Source organism: Thunnus albacares, chromosome 9, assembly GCF_914725855.1.
Source record: "Thunnus albacares chromosome 9, fThuAlb1.1, whole genome shotgun sequence".
In the NCBI taxonomy this organism is placed as follows: domain Eukaryota; kingdom Metazoa; phylum Chordata; class Actinopteri; order Scombriformes; family Scombridae; genus Thunnus; species Thunnus albacares.
In genome coordinates, this window is record NC_058114.1 from 31,765,424 (window position 1) to 31,783,208 (window position 17,785).

A 17,785-nucleotide genomic window follows, 5' to 3' on the forward strand; every position below is an offset into this window, starting at 1 on the left:
ATCTGACTTTCATGCAGGATATTTAAGTGTGTGTTCTGTCACACACATGTAATCAATGTTCTACTTTTTATTTACACAAAGCCATTTTCCCTGTTCTTGATCAAACCATAGTTACCATGCACGGATATTTTAGAAAGCCAGATTTTTTAAAACATTCACATTTGAAGAAAAAAAATGTAATCTGGGGTTTTGCAGAATCATCCAATATCAACTTGTCTGCTCATTGGGATGCAATAAATTACAGGATATAAGGAATATTTTGACATGATTTCTGCAATTACAACCAAAGATGAATATGACGGATGGCTCTCCAGTTGAGGCGTTTTGGTCGGAGGTCATGAGCTATGAAAGATCCTCAGCATCCCTCTTTACCCATTCATTTGTCTTCTGGCTGACCTCTCTTATTATTTTAATAGCTCTAACAATAGCCAATATTACTTCATTGGAAGGACAGACCCATTTATCCACCAACCACTGGCTTAATCTGCTGAGTTTAGAAAACCTCACAGTTGTCCCCCAAGACAAAATCAAACACTTTCAAGATGCCTGGTATCCCTTTCTTGCAACTCCTCCAGAGCAAACAGACCCTCCCCTACACTTGTTGGCAAGCAACATAATTCTCAAAATACAAAAGTTGTAATATAATGCAACAATTTGGTGATATAAACACTGTAATTCTGCAAGACAACTCAACATTTATTTTTTATTTTTCTCCAATCTTAAAATATTCTCCTCCATCTTTACTTCCTGGGCTGCATACCAAAGAAAACTGATGCAATTCATGAAAACAGAATTTCTTTTAAGACTTAAGAATTATGTGTGGAGCACAAAAAGCTAAGTAACGGTACATTTAAATGTATGCAGAGTGAGGTTAGTGAAATTAAATCTGTTCAGACAAGGAAATAGACTGAAATAAATCAAAATTCATTTCTTGCCTTAAATGAGCAGACAGGAAATATTTTCAGGAGAAAATCTATATGCCTGTGTATGTGTAACAAAAATACACTATTTTCACAGACACAACGTACGCAAACACGTCAGCAAGCTGAGACACCTTAAGCGAGCTATGATGTAATTACACACATATACATGGAGATATGCACACACACACACACACACACATACATGCACTTTGGGCTAGACATAGCTCAGATTTATGCAGAATCGCAAACACAGTCACACACACACACACACACACACACACACACACACATTCCAGACAGGGAGGCGGGCAGTGAGTGGCAGGCAGGTATGAGACAACAAGACGTACAGTATCAGCAGCGGGAGAATGGGAAGAAAAGGAGACAAAGACGGGAGGAGGTAGGGATCAAACATGAGTGTGTGATGTATAGACAGGACGCTTACACTCTTCTTTTCTGTGTGTATAAGAGAGTGTTTGATCATGGATAATTTAGCATGCTTCACAAGCAAACTGACGGTAATTAGGAAAACACGATAACAACAGAGGAAAGTCAGAACCTGGAACTGATTGTATAAGTTCTACCTTGCCATCCACCGCACTGTATATTTGTGTATTCTCATTACAAAACCGGTCTGTTTTTGTGTCCAAATTTGCCTGCTATATTTGTGAGCAAAGACCTAAATTCCCTAGCGATGATCATGTGTTCTATTTTCATTTGAAGTCAGGGGAGTGGTGGTTTTAATGAGGAACATGGCTACAGAAACAGACTGCCACATAGAATAAAAAAATAATTGAACCATTTCATTGAAAATAGACATACAGGCAAGACATTACCAATCTTGTTTGACAAGTAGTTGACATACAGTAGATTGACAGTGCAAACTAGCATACATGGACGTAAATTAACAGACACACTTGCAAGAGACTTTTCTTTTTTACCATATCTGAGCTCAACAGCTTTTTTTCCTCTTTTTTTTTCTTGCACAGACAAACTGACTGTTTTAATACTCTGCATGCAATCTGCACTCAGCAGGAATGCACAGCCGTGAGTTCCACACACACATGCACACAGACTTATTCACACAGTGTTTGTTTGAGTCCAACTTGAGTTTATTTGTCCCTCCTCTCTCTAACCCTGCTGCACTGCTTTCACAGTCCTTGTTTACTGTTGTTTGGATCAGTGGTGCGTTTTTGTAATGCTTTCTATTCAAAGTGCAGCTGTTAGAAGTGATGCATTTTGACACCCATTGAGATGTACGCAGGGAAGATGGAGAACAACATACGTGTGCAAGAGCCATTTGAGCATTCACCTTCACAGGCTGCATAAAATGGTGAAGTAAATAAATAAAGTGAAACGTTTCACCCTTCTTTCATTGCTCTCCATATAAAAAACATTCTGTGGCATCATGTTGGCCAGTAACAATGTTATTATGTGTGCACTGAATGTGAGTACAGATTGTGTTTTGACCAACAAGTCTTCCGTTTGACCATGTGACTTCAGAACGACACAAATCAAAATCAAAAAGGTTTAGGCACAAAAAACACCTGGTTAGATTTAGAGAAAGATCATGGTTTGGGTTAAAATGATCACTTTGTTAAGGTTGGAGAAACATGCGGCGTGGGTAGAAGTTACTACTTCCTGAAAGTTAGGCGACCATCGTCATGGCTACAATAATAACCACAGGGTTAAGGTTAGGGGATGATCATAGTTATACTTTTTTTTTTTTTTTTTTTTTTTTTTTAAATGTCTTGCCTGATGGTTAGAAATGTGACACTGATGGGTTATAACCTCCACCCACCCCTCCTCCTCCGCATGAGGAAAATTATCAACATATATACAGTATGTCATCTGAAATGTGCCACTGTTCCGGGTCATAATTACTAAGGCCAATAGATAGCATCAGTCACTCAAATGTAACTATGTCATTTTTGAGTTTATAAAAAGCATTGGTATTATCAATGTACAGGCCAATACTCCCAGATTCAGACTAGAATTTAATGAATGACCAGGTATAATGAATGATCCATTTTAAATGTATAGACATGATCAATATTGTATTTAAAGGCCAGATATTTTTCCCATTGTCTTTGACTTATTTCTATAATCTACATATTGTTTAAAACACATCTTTTGACAGCAGCCATGTGGGAAAGTGGACCATGGAACTGCTCAAACTATAAGACTGCTGACCAAAATTTCTGACCGGCTAAAAATACAAACCAATTGTCCGACAGCCAGATTGTTAAACAATTAATCGGGCATCATGACCTCAAACGACAAGCGATCTGGCAGAAATTCATTCCTCTTCTAAAATCAGTCTCATGGTTAAAATCAGACTTAATCTGTCAAGTGTCTGCACAAGGGTTTAAGATTGAAACTAGTCTGTCTGGGTCTATGTCCCATGTCTATGTCAATGATGTGGTGCAATGCAGTCAATCATATGTGTGCTTCTGGCAGAGAGTCAAGAGTGATAAATAAAAGGTTCAAAAATAAAATATGAGTGATACCAATAATGACAGGATAAGGACAAAAAGGTTAATTTCTCTGAACAGAAGGATGATATTTCAATGCCCAAAATGCAGTTGTGGCACTTGCTTGATGCTTAGCTTACAATTTTAGTGCTAATATTGTGGCAGCTGAGCATGGTGTTCAGTAATATTTAATTTAAAAAACTATTTAATTCTGCCTGTTATTAAATCTTCATCTTGTGTTTTCACATGATCTTCTGTGTTTCTTCTTCCACATCATGTCTTTACCTTCACTCATCTGTTTAATCAGTCACAAACTTCTGTGTCTGTGTATTCATTCACACTTATGAATACACATTGTTAGGAGAATGTGACAGTTTCCTAGACTTACAGCTCTTCCTCCAATAATAATTTTTAGAAAAAGCTGTACAAGATTTCACACACTGCTGTCACATGAACGCACTCACACACACACAATGATGCCAAAAACCACAAGTCATTTAATTTCCTGTGCGATGCCACCTCTTGTCTCATGGTGCGGCTCCAATCATCTTTCAGACAGACACACACGCGCAACCAATTATCTTGCTGAAGACTAGAGGTCTATGCACCTGCACTCTTGGGTAAAAATAAAAATCCCAAAAAATAGAACCAATGTAGTCTATAGTATGATTTATAGCTTATGTAATATCCACAATGGTCACATGTACAAATGATGTCAAATGTGTCCAAAAACCCACAGATTAAAGCCACATTTGACTGTTTTCTTTAATGCTGCAATGACAGCCTTATACAATCCATTCATTCAGTAAAATCATATTAGTTGCCATGTTGATGCCAGAGGATAAACTGCTTCGTCGACTGCCTTTAAAAGTCAGCAGTTTTTGTTATTTGTTCAGGGACATGGAAGAATTGCCTACTAAACCTCTTTTACTTTTAGCAAACCGAGGCGTGCTAAATGGTCTCTTTGGATCATGTCAAATGAGGAAACCAGTGGAATATGTCGGCATTTTGTGTATATTGATGGAACATTACAAGTGTCAAACACAGCAGGCTGTTGGAAATGAAAATTACCACTATAACTAACTTTACATCCCCCCCAGGAAAATTTTAAGGCATATAAAAATACTGAAAAAAAAGCTTATTATTCCCTCTCCCTCATTGAAAAATCCAGCACCAGTGTGTATATTATAGACAAACAGACAGACAGAAGATGTTTCATACTCCACTGTAAATTCCAGTCTCATGTATGTGCATTGTATTGTGTAAGTTGCATACTGGAGTACAATTGGCTCCAAACTAGTTGTGATGTCTCAAATCAAGCTTGTAGGTACATGAAATCTGATCACAATCACACAATCCTGATGAAGCAGTTACTGACTGTTGTTTCTGGGGCTTTAAGTCCTATTTTTTCTGACTATAACTTTTATCAGGTGCAAACTAAATCTGAGAGTCCTCAGAACCATTTTAATATTTTTAATCTTTCAATATGAGTGACAAAATACATTTTTCTCCCTCAAAATGTGAAAATATATCTCAATCCGCTTTGTTAAATATGTTGCTTCTTGTGTGTTTAATGATGGAAGATCTTCACATCATTGAACAATAAGTTATTATCATCTTAACAGGTAGTGATTTGCTGATTTTGAAAAAACAATTAAAGTATGATTACATGTCTAATCCAGTAGCAACCAATTTTCCTATGATGTAGAGTAGTGTTGTACGTACAGAACCACATGTGTGTCCTCTGTCCACTTTCATTTTGAAGTACAACAAAGCCTTAAAAGGCCACATGCAGTCCCAGCTATTAGCAACATCAGCACAGGCACTGGAGAGCCTTACAGTCAGTGAAGGAGGGTTTAGTGGTTCCAGCAAATGTCATGGAACCATCAATGAATGCTGTCATGATAGCACAGCAAAATTCAACTTAATAATAAAGCAGGTTTCTTAAAAGGTTTCTTAATAAGAAACCTGATTACAACTTCTTGAGAACCTTTTACTTAGCATGTAAGGGCATGACGGTCTTCCATGATAAAACCCTTAAGTGGCTTAAAAATGCTTTTTCATTTAAACCCTGTGGTGTGACAGTTTGCATCTGCTGATGTTGTTTCCTCAGAGGCCTCCTGAGACGCAGGCGGCAGTCGGTCAAGTGGCAACAACATGGGAGTGAAGGTGAAGCATTAAAAGAGCAAACAATTTGAGTTTCCCATCTGCCAGCTCAGAAACAGGAGTAGAAATCCCCATTTTTCCCCGTGAAACATCTGTTGAGTCAGACTAAGTAATCCCAGACGCAGTGTCTCTCTCCAGTCAAACCACACACAGGGGCAACAATTGTGAACTCAAAGCACACATGTTGATGAAGCTGACATTCATCTCCTCCATCCTCCCAGCCCAAGCAGCCATACTGGCAGACTGAAGCCCTCCTACCCCTCCTCCCAGAGACTATATTTCTAAACAAACCGCCGCTTATCGACAACAGCACACAAAAAATGACATGTACACAAACAAATGCAAAACAGGGAGCCGGCGCTCGCAGAATAATAGCAGACAGTCAACAAGCGAGAGAGGGAGTGAGGGCGCTGAAAAGGAAGCTGTTTTCATTGATTGTTCCGCTGTTTTGTTAATGAGCCCATAAAAGTGGCTGCAAGTGTTCTTACAGCGAGGCTGGAGAGGAAAAAGATGACATGCTGCTCTTTCTTATCATGGACACATGAACTACTGGGGAGTGACATAATCCAGTTGTCAAGTCAAACACTGCTAGAAGCACGCAGGAAAACTTCTGAGACTTCTTCACAACCTGAGATCATGGTATAACACTGTCATTCATCTATCTACATCTGACACACTTGATTTGTCAAACCTGAGATAGGTCACATGCTGAGTGGCTGAATTGTGTACTGCTTTGTTCACTGACTGATGTGCGATATTCTACATCTTAAATGCAGCTCTAGATTGTCATTTTCACACTGATCCAAGATAGGCTCTATGCTAACTTGTCTGACCATTTGTCCTCTTTTTGTGTTTGTTTGGGCTTTCACTTGTCCAGGTTCCATGTGCATCATGCCAATCACCACAGCACAATATTCAGCCTTGTAACAGGAGATAATTACAAGAGTAAGTTATTAACCTTAATTTTACTGACTGGGGTACAAGCAGACCCCAGAGGCATACTTTGTCATATCTCACTTTATTCTATTATTCCAATTTTTCATGACTTTGTCAATTTGTTCCTAATGACTTCATAACACTGTTTTCTGTTTGTTTTAATTAGTGCTTTTTAAAAAAACCAAATACCAACCCCAGTCAAAAGCACCCGATTCCATCTCGCAGTTTTTTATTAGGGTCATGTTTAAAATGGGTCTTATAGTTTTAAACTATCAAACACTAGCCGCAAATTAACTAACTTTCCTAAAATACTAATAATTTATTTTCAGATGATAATTACATAACAAAATGTTTTGAGAAGAAATAAGTTAAGAACTTGCTATGATGGTTGATCATAGGGACCCTGGTCAGTAGTCCTTGTATGTTAAATATGTTGGTAGGATGAGGGTTAAACTAGTTTTCTTCTAAATAGACAGACATTTTTGGATGGATTGTTTTGGTCCATGAGTTCGGAAATCCCCTTTGACAGCCCTTGAAGTCACCACTACAAAAAAAGAGGAAGGGTAGTTTGCAGATCTTGAGATTTTTGCAGCTGGATGAAGAGGGATATTTATGTTTAATGTCATTCATATATAGGTACTTCCCACATTAGGACCATAGGAATAAACTTCTATGTCCTATTTGTCCTGTTTTGGACGGATATTGTTTGGTGGTTTGGTGATCCTGAAAAGTCACATCACCAGGGTTATTACAACTCATCATGAATATATGCACCAAATTTCATGCCAACTCACCCAACTGTTGAGGCATTTCACTCAAAACTTCTTGTTTGCACTAGAGAAAAAGTCAAGGGATCACCAAAGTCAATATGATTCATTTAGGAATCACATGTTTGTACAAAATGACCGGACCTGTTTTAAAAACTGAGACTGACCAACAGACTTTGCAATCCCTAGAGCCACAATGCTACCAGCACATCAGAAACCTTCACAAAGGTGCGATTTATTGCAGGCTAAATAATAAAGTGGCAAATGTATGTATACAAAGGTAATGTGTGTCATTGACCATGTGTGAGAAGAGAATAGGGCATGCATATGATGTCACTGCATCTGGTCACTCCCCCGTGGGTGAAAAACACACAGCAGTCAGCATCTGCCATCGATGCATTCACATGGAAAAATCATGGGAAACGCTACTAAAATGGTAAAGAGCTGCTGTGCAACTGACTGCACAAACGCATTCAGAAACAATTCAAGCAAGAGCATTACAGACTGCGGAGGGCTAAAGAGAGGAAAGGAGACAACATGAAGACATTTTCCCCCAGAGTAGCCTTCACCAACCAGCAGATAGCTGTCTAAAAGTTAGAATTCACCATTTTATTATTTCATTTATTATTGTAATGTTGTTGGTGGCACGGGGACGACATATCTTATTCAGTGGTAGTGGCACCACAGTGATCACACACGTCTCCTGCCAAAATTCAAATGCAATGTGCTGGATTATAATTCCATCAAAAGTGCAATGGATCAGTGAGTGGTGGAGGTGCAGCTTTAGTAGTCAGTGGCTGTCAGTAGCCTACTTTTGGAGACACATTTAAGACCAGTTAATTGGGGACGGCTTGTCCAATTTGGGGACAAAAGCCCCCAATGTCCCCAATTGGGAAAAAGCTGATTTTGGGGTCAATGGTTAGGGTTTGGGTTAGGGCAGGTTAAGTAGTGGTTATGGTTAGGGTTAGGGTAAATCTCCTGGAAATGAATTTAAGTCTATGTAATGCCTCCAAGTGATGTAGGTAAATATGCGTGTGTGTGTGTGTGCTGCTCTTGTCATTCTCTCTCTCTGTCTGTCATCGGATCAAACCCAGCGTCTGAGACTGTCAGTATCTCTCTGTGTCCATCTATTTCTGTCTCTGTCTCATCCCCCTCTAACCTCTCTGTCCATATTCATCTAAATATCTTTCGTTCCAGCTCCTACTCTTCATCTGTTTTTTTTTCTAAGAGATGTAATCCCAGAATCATTTTCCTTTACTATATGTTATTAATAGATTTTGATTATATGATCATTTTATGTTTTTAAATTGAGAAAGATGAATATGTACTATAAATTTGGTTGATTTTTCAATAGTACAGCAAAAATCTATTTTCATCCTTGTGTATCTATGTTGGTTTGGGAAACTACACATGTTGTCTTCTCTTTTGGTATTGTTGCCTCTCATGCTATAACCATGGTACTGTACGTGTTGTATGTATGCACAGACTCTGACTATGTCTCTTTTTATCTCCATCACTGAATCTCTCTGCGTCAGCTGACCAAAACAAAATCATTATAGCCACATGACTGCATTTTATCTCCATTTCTCTATTTGTTTTGTTTGTCTGTCTTGGTTATTTCTCTTTGTGTCATCATTTTCTTCACTCCGTGGTCTCATCTCACTGCCCTCCTCTGCTTATGTCTGCCTCTCTTATTGTAAAGTAACAGGGAAATTACCCTTAAATGCAGAGCCTACGTCAAACAAACTGGGAGAAACAAAAGAAGGCAGTAAAGAATAGACTGAGATAAATGTACATTGTTCATGTATAATTCAAAGCTTCATCATTTGAATAGATATTATGAGCAATTAGGCAGTTTCATGTATGATCATTGCTCACTTCAGCTAAACTCACAAACAAACTAACATAAACAGCAACCCTTCATCAGGTCATCGAAAAAAAACAATCACTAAATGAATTGTTAATGTGTAAAAATAATGTTTCAATCTTTATTGTCTAATGAAGTGAAATTTGATTTGCAACCAAGATTTTACTGTCACTCTGACAAAAATAAGGCAATATGGGAAACCTCAAAAGATAAATAAAAGCATTCAATAACAATACTTTTATTAGCACTTGCAGACATCTGCACAAACAAAACCACATCCTCATCTTTATATTCAGCATTATGTTAATGCCACAATGTGTAGACGTTATGTAATTTATGATTGGTGCCCCACAGTGGTAGTACAAAAATCCTCCCCATATCAGACTGTAATGCACTCTGCTCATTTTTCTAAAAACTACAATGTATACCATTATTACTGTATACACTGAGGCTTTAATGTACACTGTCAAACTTTTCACTGTAGATTTGCAGTAATTAACTGGCACCAACTTCGCCTGCAAAGTACTGTATTTTTTACAGATTCTTACTGTATTTTAGAATTACAGTGTATTACTAGAAATAAATGTACAGTTCATTACTATTCTTGTAAATTTACAACATAATACTGGTCAAAGTTTTGTCAGTAAATTACTGTTTATTTACAGAATGTAAACTGTATTTGAATCTACAGTATGTATCCTGTATTTAATGGTAATTGAAGAATGCTACTGTAATACTACTACTACTTCTAATAATAATAACAACAACAACAACAACAACAACGGGACTATATTTGTTATGCAGTTCCTGTGCTAAGCACTGAGACAAGTGTCCCCCATCCTGATGAAAACGCCTATGGTGCATGCATAAGCTCATACATGTGCATGTATATGAACTGTACACTTAAGGGTCTCAGTTCGGGGGTTTGAAAATATGGTCACCCTATGTTAGTTAGGCAGCCCTAAAAGTGTTTAGTTTGCCTAGTTTAACCTGTGTTGAAAGCACCTCTCGACAGCTTTCCTGCAGAAACAAACCAGGGGCCAAATTTCTTGTGTAACAGGCAAGAATTACCAATTTCTCACAATGTCACAATGTCATGTCCAGAGAAAACATGGCCTGACCACCTACAAAAACCTGACAGGACAGTCTTGTTATTTGACTGATAAGCAAGCCACATACATCTGGAATATATGTTTTAATGGAAGTATTGCATGCTTTACAAGAGAAAAGGTTTCAAGGATGAGAGCTTTTTTCCTCATATGTCTAACAAACTTTCCCACCAGGAACTGAAAGTGTTTTGTATTCTCAAAACATCTTTTCCTATAACAGGAGATGGAAAATGGGGGGTCAAGGTCATCTTTGATTTGATCCAGTAGAGTCCAAGTTCTGACAAAGTGACTGGTTGTTTTGGTGAATTAGGTCCACCAAACAGTTCACGATGGAAATTTTTTATTTCCACCCAACAGCATTATTACCACTAACACAGAGGAGTGATCACATGCTATGGTAATGAGTAAATGTCCTTAGTAGTTCCTGGATGACAGCAGAGGGGAATAAGCTATATCAGGGGATACTTTACTCATTAGCCAGATAAATTAATTGTTGCTTTTAATCAAATACCACCATATTTATCTTTTAAGGAAGTTTGTGCAGGATAGATAAAAAGGTAACGGTACTTTATTTGTCACACATACAATACAATTCAATCTCTGCATTTAAGCCATCTTTAGCATTAGGAACAGTGGGCAGCTACTGTGTATGCCAGTGCCTTTAATGCAAAACATATTTTTGCCCCCCCCTCAACAGTGTTTCAACTTAAATTATAGGTTATGTATTATGAAAACGCACTTCTTGTCACCAATTTCCACAGGTGTCCTTGAGTGCACCGCAACACATTATCTCCAGGATTAACACCTAAACTCATACTGAGTCTTAAAATAGTACAGAGAAAAGTGAAGAAATAATTCCAATTGTTTCCGCAGCAGCTTCTCTCATTTTAATAATTTACAGAAACAAGGATGAAATCTCTTAAACGAGGCAGGAAAATTAGAAAATCACTGCACTGGTGGCAGTAATATGAGACTTAATTCAAATGACTGAAAAAATAAAATTACCCCAACTCATTGGCTGTCATTTTCGTCAAAGAGGTTGATGTTAGACTCAATAGTTGACCTAACTATTTTTGCAGCACTCCATTCTGCTTTCAGTTCAAATACACAGACATGAAGAATATTCCACATAAATGCATGTCTGTTTTCTCTGTCTGACTTTTCCTCCCCCCCCCCCCTCCTCACCCCCCCATTCTCCCCAGTTCTCCCTCTCTCTACTTTGGCGTTAATTTCCTTGTTGCTTCACTTGACTGGTGATTGAACGCCACCGGGTGTTCAGAGCAAATTTCACACGTGGTCGGGACTGGGTTACCAACTGTAAAATCCCTCTTCAATCTTCACCTCGCGTCTTCATTCCATTTCCACTCCCTCCTCTCTTCCTATCCGGCGCTCACTCACACCTCTGTCTGTCTTGTTTTTTTTCCTCCTTGGCATCATTTCCTCCACCCTTTCCTTCCTCCTCATCTTTAATTAATTTCTAAGCATACGTATGAATGCTTGACCCCTGGTAGACCTGTTAATGCAGATACCAGCACACTTTTCACTCCCTGTACTGTACATGTATGTATGTACACTCTGTTCCCCTCTGCTATAAACTGCAAATTGCTCTTTTCATCATATTCCACTGCTGCTAATTCATACCCTTATACTCTCATATTTTCATTCATTAACTTCTGCTTAACATGAAAAGGTTGTGAAGTTGTGACGTGTACATGTTTATAAAGCTTGTATTTCTTCTCTTCTTATCTATATTCTGCTGTTTCCTTTGCTGCCCTGCAGGGATCAATAAAGTTTTCATCTTATCTCTTTGCACCCTCTCAGCTTCACACTCTCCACTCCTCTTCCATTTCTCCTCGTCCCTCTCTCTCCTTCTCTTTTCACACCTTTAATCAGATCATCCTGCCTCCACCTTTTTCCACTTATTTACTGTTCTCCTCCTCTATGCAGCTCTTCATGTCCCCCTTATCTGTTTACTCCTATTTTTTTTTTCTGTCAGCAACCGCCTCCCTCCATTTCTCTTCGCCCTCACTTCTTCATCCTTGCCCTCCACTTTTTTCTCCTCTTCCTCTTCTCTTTTTCCTCTGTTTCTTCCTTCTCCTCCCAATTTCCTCCTGGTCTCCTAGCCTAACCTCATCTCTTTACCTTCCCCTCATCCTCCACTTCATCTCTCCCAATTTCACCTCCTGGCCAGGGCAGGAGTGCTGCAGCAGCGTAACAAATCCCCACTGAATCCCCTCAGTCTGAGTCGCTGTTCTAATGAGCTCAGATCAGCCACGGCAGCCTGCAGCCACACTGCTGCCATTTCACTGACGCTCAATGACAGCTATTAAAGTAAAGTGAGTGTGTGTGTGTGTATGTGTATGTGTGTGTGTGTACTGGGGGGCTGCACACGTACATGTGTATGTATAGCAAATATGACGCAGATCTGCCACAGTGAATAATAAATGTGTGTAGAACCTTTGGAGAGTGGAGACTAAATCTAATTTAAAAAACAAGGAATGATGCTTAACACTAAAGAACAATTCACAAGAGGCAAAGTACTACGTCAACACTATTGAGTCCAACGCAACGTGAATCATAAATGTGAGCTCCACGACAAGATGTTGTTTAAACCTGAAAAACATCTTTTCGGAATTTCAGTCAACATAATAAATGTTAAGAGAAAAAGTATTTTCATTTGCACTGATTAAAAATACAGCTAGACTTGGGGTTGAACATTTGATTCAGTAAGTGTCATACTGTTTAAAAGTGTTAAAAAACACAAATGAGATAGAAAATATCTTTATATACTGTATGTTACTAACATTTAAAGTCCCCCTCCACTCAAAAGCGTCTTTTTCTTCTTGTCAGTACCATTGAATGTTTGAACTTCATTGTACAGAATGATGTATGTGCAGAGTTTGACACTAGAAAGCTGTTTTCACATTCATCTGTTGAAAGTGGAAAGTTTCTCTGTGTTCATTGAAAATCAGATTTTAAGGGGCGGGCCTACGAGCATGATTTGTGACATCACAACTAAATTGGAGCCAATCGTGGTCCAGTATGAAACTTATACAAGTGTGATGTGGAAACTTGAAGCCTACAGTGCACAAACACTTACTTCTGTGAAGTAATTAAACTTTGGAAATGAAATATATTTACATATTCACAGACTCTGGAATGTTTAATGAAGGATGCAAATCTCAAGGATTTTAAGATGATAATTATACTTTTTTGTGGAAAAACCAAATCAGACCCACAATATTGTTCAAAGCAGAGTATTTTTATGTCTTAATACATGTCTGGAGGGGATCTTTAAGCTACATGAGGGGGAATTCAAAGTCAGACTTAGAGAGATGATTGATTTTCAGAATGCCGTAATTAAACAAAAACATGAATTTGTCCAAATTGTAAAACTAATAGTTGTAAATAATTATAAAAGTCACAGTTCACTGGTAGCCTTTAACAGAGCTTGCACCTACCACATATGGAAGTTAACACTGCAGCATCCTCATGCATTTCAACTCAGACCCGACTCAAAGTTCAGTAACAAGCAGCCAGATGTTGCATGTGGAGTCAATGACAGCATGCTCATCATATATTCAGAAACACACCTAGAGACACAAAACAAATGTAGCCTGACAAGAACTTAAACCCATGAGGAGACACGTGGAAAATATGCATACAGTTTCCTAACTAGCTAGCACCTGTGCAGCTTACATATTTAATACACTGATTTCAACATATCAAACATGGACACAACTTGCTGTGATTCTGCATCATACTGAGGTTTTGTTGTTGTTTTGTTTTTTAAATCCTGTATCTCCGTAAAACAGTGTACTTGTGACCTCTAATCACAGGTTGCATTGTGTCTATGGGCTTTGAGCAGTTCACCCAAAAAGCTATTTCTGCCTCACAGATTGTTTATTTCAATATTTTCAGAGTCAGAAATAAGATGTTGAAGTATGCCGTTTCTTTTTGCTCTCCTGATTCAATTTAAAACCCTTGGAGGGGTCCTGACCTGCAGGTGGGTAAACATTGTCTTATCAGATAAAAATCTACAGATTTATAATAGTTGCTGTGGTATACATGCTGCAAAAATGTACTTTTCTTTCTGAACGGGGGACGCTAGAAATGCAGTGGTCCAGCCTCATGTCTTTGAACACATAATACAAAAGAAAGGATATGTACAAACAAGAAGGGACTGTGTGTTTTTTAATAGATTTAAACTAGAGTTAAGAGCCATGAGTGTGTTAAAGCTGCTCTAATAAATATTTTTACATAAATAATGGATCAAATTTGACTAAATCTTAGATCAAAATCAACTTACCATTTTTTTAATCCAAGGTTTTGACCTGCATTTCAATATCTTTGTCAATGTTTGCTCAATGTTTACTGAGTTACTGTAGAAACACTGATAAAGACCATCAGATCCAATTTAAAGCTCCAGAAGAAAATAGTAAGTGGACCTTGAGTTTATGTTTTCTTTATTCTCAAGATCAAGAATGAACCTTCATGCTTAATTGAATGTTTGGAACATGAAAGGGGTTGGAACACAAAGGATTATCACACAACTTTGCAGGGCCCACACACTCTTCTCATTAACCATGTTTCCTGCCGCATAAAGCAAAAAAACTCCATGAACCCACTGTTCTTTACCTGCTCAGCACCAAACAACTGACAGACAAAGGTAGAGACTGGCTGGTGAACACAGTGGAGCATTAAGCAGCTAAAGATGTTTGAGACCAAAACAGAGCTAAAGAGTACAGAGTGAATATTGAACTTAGATTCATCAGGTGGACAGAAACATGAAATGAATGCTAATGATGCTCTGGTTCTGCTGGATGTGTAAATGGGCAGCTGTTTGCTAACATGTTAGCCATAGCATCATTTTAAAGTGATGACATGTCAGTGTTGTTTTCACAGCTGCTCCCCCAGTGCCCCCACTTGGGGGAGCAGAACAAGAAACTCAAGAAAATCAATTACTGCAGCTATTAATATTCTTTCGAAGATTTGGGTTTTTGAAGGTCATACAATTTTTAGGTCATACTATTTTTAGTATTTTTAAAGTGACAATGGAGGTTTTTTTTTTTCCCTTAATGATATTTGACAATGTGAGCATTTTCATCCAAAATTTGCATCCATATTACACTCTGTTGGAATGTCAATCTAACTCTAGTGTCACACTTCATGGTTAAATAGTACAAATGAGTTCATTGCTTTTACCTCAATTGAGTGACTGATTAGAAATTAAGAGATATACATTGTATCAAGTGTTAAGGAAAGACATTGTTGCAGTTTTCAATCCCACTCCATTCAAAGCAGTGAGATTCAACCACAGTAACGTAATGTATTGAGAGATTGGCTTTAATAAAGTAGAGTCAGCATGTCGAGGCAGCCAGTAGGTGTAGTGATTATCTGAGAGGGCAGTCGGGGGAAAACTAAGGGCCAATCATTTCATCCTGACTTGTCACCACACAGAACATAGTGTTATTTTACAGAGAGGGATAGAACAGAGAGAGAGAGAGAAAGAGAGAGAGAGCATAAGAGCTCACAGGAGACTTATGGCTTAGTCAGTCACCCAGCTAAACACTCCATCAGCCTGCGCTTTAGTCAGTCTCATCCATATCCTCCTTCTATTTCCCATCATCCATCCATCCATCTCTCCACTCACTGCCGATGTGTGATAAATCCCCACAACATCACAGCATTTTAGCCATCCCTCCATCCCTTTGTCTGTCCTATTTTAAGCATCTCATCTCATCCCTGTCTGTGACACACACACACATACACACACATATACACACACACACACACACACACACATATATATACACACACACACACACACACACACACACACACACATCAGGGCTTGTGGAAGGGATTTATTGAAGAGGTGCTTATGACTATTTGAGGGATGTGCTTAGCTTGCAGGTCCATCCAGCTTCAACCTCTCGCTGGTCTGAGCGAACCAGCCAGCCCGAGTGTGTATGTGTGTATGTGTGTGTGTGTCAAAGAGAGAGAAGAAGAGAGCAAGATGAGCCAGGGAAAGGAGAGAAGAGGATGAACTCTACTGACAAAGTCCACTATAAATAGTTTCTCATCACAGCTGTACAATTACCTCTGTGTCCATAAAGGGGAGTTTACCAGCCCGCAATAATCCAGCTACACTCTCCTCTGTGTGTGTGTATGATGCTGTTGGCTCATGGAGACTTCAATCATCTATTACTTACAGTTTTCATATGACTTTGCCATCTGCTTTCTATGCAGTTTAACCAGTGGCAGTGTTAAAGTGTGGCTTTGGGTGACGCTGGATACCCTCAATTTCTGATTACCGACCTCATAAACCACCAGCTGTCTGCTAGAGTTACTCTTTTGATCAAAGGCAGGAAACTCACTGGAGGAGAGGACTATAAACTTCTGAAGCTCTGAGGCAAATGAGGGGGAAAAAAAGCAATGTGTAGACTGAGGTGGTAATAAGACACATTACTAAAGAAGAAATGATAAGTAAAGAAGCATGATGTTTGGCTGGGACCAACGATGACCAACAGACAATGCTAACATGCTGATGTTTAGCAGGTATAACACTCACCATATTCACCTTAGCATGCTAACATTCACAAATTAGCACTAAACACAAAGCACAGCTGAGGCTGATAGAAGTGTCATCAGTTTTACAGGTATTTATAAAAAGTAGTGAACAAATGAAAACTTTGACCTGATGATGGTGCTAGATAAAAAAAAAAAAAAAAATCATGCAGATCAGTTAATCTGCAGTACATCTTGAGGAGGACATGATCATCATGCCAGTCCATCCAACAGACATTTCACTCAAAACCACAAATGTCAAAGTCATGCTGTCAGTGGATCACCATAGTCATTAGGTTTCATATTCTGAGCACTATCAATGTAATCATCAATGTAGTCATTGACAACATTGCACCTGTTAAAACTAAAAAACACAGAAAAACAAAAAGCCCCCTGGATAAATGGAGTGGTTGTTAAGCAGTTTAAGAGAAAGTGTCACCAGGTAGTATGACAGTGGACAAAGACAAAACTTCAGATTCACCATGCAATCTACAAGGATAGACTGAATGACTACAACGAGGAAATTAACAGGCCAGACATTCTTTCTTCTCTAATATCATTAATGAATGGCAATAGTAAAATGCTCTTCTCTACTCTCAGGTCCTCCACTTGCTGCTTAGATCCTCTCCCTACTGCATTTTTAAAAATTGTTTTTAACTGCTTAACACCTGAGGTATTAGGAATTATTAACTGCTCTCTTCAATCAGGTAATTTTCCTGCAGCATTTAAAACAGTTGTCATTAAACCCCCCCTGAAGAAGAGCAACGTTGATGCAACAGTTATTGCTAACTTTAGGCCCATCTCCAACTTACTATTCCTCAGCAAAATACTTGAAAAAAGTTTATTCTCAGCTTAATAACTATCTAACATCAAATAGCCTTCTAGACATTCATTAGTCAGGTTTTAGATCTCACCATAGCACAGAAACACCACTCAAAGTTGTGAACGATCTGCATATAAAGACAGACTAATAAAC

General features: G+C 38.5%; 1 protein-coding gene across 1 annotated transcript in view; it reads right to left on the minus strand.

Moving 5' to 3' along the window:
- Positions 1-17,785, minus strand: part of nlgn1 (neuroligin 1) — a 354,066-nt gene that overhangs the window by 319,424 nt on the left and 16,857 nt on the right. The window lies entirely within an intron of this gene.